The sequence below is a fragment of the Ipomoea triloba genome, chromosome 16 (assembly GCF_003576645.1).
Source record: "Ipomoea triloba cultivar NCNSP0323 chromosome 16, ASM357664v1".
NCBI lineage: Eukaryota > Viridiplantae > Streptophyta > Magnoliopsida > Solanales > Convolvulaceae > Ipomoea > Ipomoea triloba.
Window position 1 is genome coordinate 12,683,718 of NC_044931.1, and position 2,537 is coordinate 12,686,254.

At 39.4% G+C, this 2,537-nt stretch overlaps 1 protein-coding gene across 1 annotated transcript in view; it reads left to right on the forward strand.

The window, feature by feature from the left end:
• Nucleotides 1-2,537, forward strand: part of LOC116007832 (MDIS1-interacting receptor like kinase 2-like) — a 21,498-nt gene that overhangs the window by 13,682 nt on the left and 5,279 nt on the right. The window lies entirely within an intron of this gene.

Here is a 2,537-nt window from a genome sequence, read left to right on the forward strand (position 1 = left end):
TTAGTGAGGTTGTAGTTTTGATGTTTTGATTTTAGTGGGAGGTGTGGATAGTGATAAAACGGAGAAGAAGTTCCCCGATTGTCGGGTTCTCAAGGATAGAAAATTGGAACCGAATCAAGCGTGTAACATTTTTTATGTTAAGAGACATTAGTTACAACATTCACTCTAAGCAAAAGAAGTCATGGTGAAGAGTTTGACAAAAGTAAAACAAAAGTAATCAATTAACGAAAGAAAGGAAATGAATGTCCTATCTAGGTCTCAAGTTTGATACTACTACAGGGTCTTCTAGGTAATGCAACTACATTTCTATCAAGGGAGCACACGACACCATCTCCGAGTGGCATCAAACTTTGGACTCCTTGTTCCTCAGTCAGATGGGGCATTTTAACAAACACTTGGTCAACCACTTCTCCCGGGCCTCGGCATCCCGGACCAAGGGTGTGGATATGGCCAATTAGGACTCGTATAGTTTCGATATCTCGCAACCTATACATCCACTAACTTAACCTACTATCCTGGTCGTAAATAGAAGCAAATAAAGATAAATATCAACCACACAAGATATATGAACGGAGAAGATTTACCATTCATTGCCTTGTAGTGGGACTCTTTTTATCTCCTTGAGAGTTATGTATATTAGTGAGGTTGTAGTTTTGATGTTTTGATTTTAGTGGGAGGTGTGGATAGTGATAAAACGGAGAAGAAGTTCCCCGATTGTCGTGTTCTCAAAGATGGAAAATTGGAAACGAATCAAGCGTGTAATATTTTTGATGTTAAGAGACATTAGTTACAAGATTCACTCTAAGCAAAAGAAGTCATGGTGAAGAGTTTGAATAAAGTAAAACAAAAGTAATCAATTAACGAAAGAAAGGAAATGAATGTCCTATCTAAGTCTCAAGTTTGATACTACTACAGGGTCTTCTAGGCAATGCAACTACATTTCTATCAAGGGAGCACACGACACCATCTCCGAGTGGCATCAAACTTTGGACTCCTTGTTCCTCAGTCAGATGGGGCATTTTAACAAACACTTGGTCAACCACTTCTCCCGGGCCTCGGCATCCCGGACCAAGGGTGTGGATATGGCCAATTAGGACTCGTATAGCTTCGATATCTCGCAACCTATACATCCACTAACTTAACCTACTATCCTGGTCGTAAATAGAAGCAAATAAAGATAAATATCAACCACACAAGATATATGAACGGAGAAGATTTACCATTCATTGCCTTGTAGTGGGACTCTTTTTATCTCCTTGAGAGTTATGTATATTAGTGAGGTTGTAGTTTTGATGTTTTGATTTTAGTGGGAGGTATGGATATTGATAAAACGGAGAAGAAGTTCCCCGATTGTCGTGTTCTCAAGGATGGAAAATTGGAAACGAATCAAGCGTGTAATATTTTTGATGTTAAGAGACATTAGTTACAAGATTCACTATAAGCAAATGAAGTCATGGTGAAGAGTTTGAATAAAGTAAAACAAAAGTAATCAATTAACGAAAGAAAGGAAATGAATGTCCTATCTAGGTCTCAAGTTTGATACTACTACAGGGTCTTCTAGGCAATGCAACTACATTTCTATCAAGGGAGCACACGACACCATCTCCGAGTGGCATCAAACTTTGGACTCCTTGTTCCTCAGTCAGATGGGGCATTTTAACAAACACTTGGTCAACCACTTCTCCCGGGCCTCGGCATCCCGGACCAAGGGTGTGGATGTGGCCAATTAGGACTCGTATAGTTCCGATATCTCGCAACCTATACATCCACTAACTTTACCTACTATCCTGGTCGTAAATAGAAGCAAATCAAGATAAACATCAACCACACAAGATATATGAACGGAGAAGATTTGCCATTCATTGCCTTGTAGTGGGACTCTTTTGATCTCCTTGAGAGTTATGTATATTAGTGAGGTTGTAGTTTTGATGTTTTGATTTTAGTGGGAGGTATGGATATTGATAAAACGGAGAAGAAGTTCCCCGATTGTCATGTTCTCAAGGATGGAAAATTGGAAACGAATCAAGCGTGTAATATTTTTGATGTTAAGAGACATTAGTTACAAGATTCACTATAAGCAAATGAAGTCATGGTGAAGAGTTTGAATAAAGTAAAACAAAAGTAATCAATTAACGAAAGAAAGGAAATGAATGTCCTATCTAGGTCACAAGTTTGATACAACTACAGGGTCTTCTAGGTAATGCAACTACATTTCTATCAAGGGAGCACACGACACCATCTCCGAGTGGCATCAAACTTTGGACTCCTTGTTCCTCAGTCAGATGGGGCATTTTAACAAACACTTGGTCAACCACTTCTCCCGGGCCTCGGCATCCCGGACCAAGGGTGTGGATGTGGCCAATTAGGACTCGTATAGTTTCGATATCTCGCAACCTATACATCCACTAACTTAACCTACTATCCTAGTCGTAAATAGAACCAAATAAAGATAAACATCAACCACACAACATATATGAACGGAGAAGATTGTCCATTCATTGCCTTGTAGTGGGACTCTATTGATCTCCTTGAGAGTT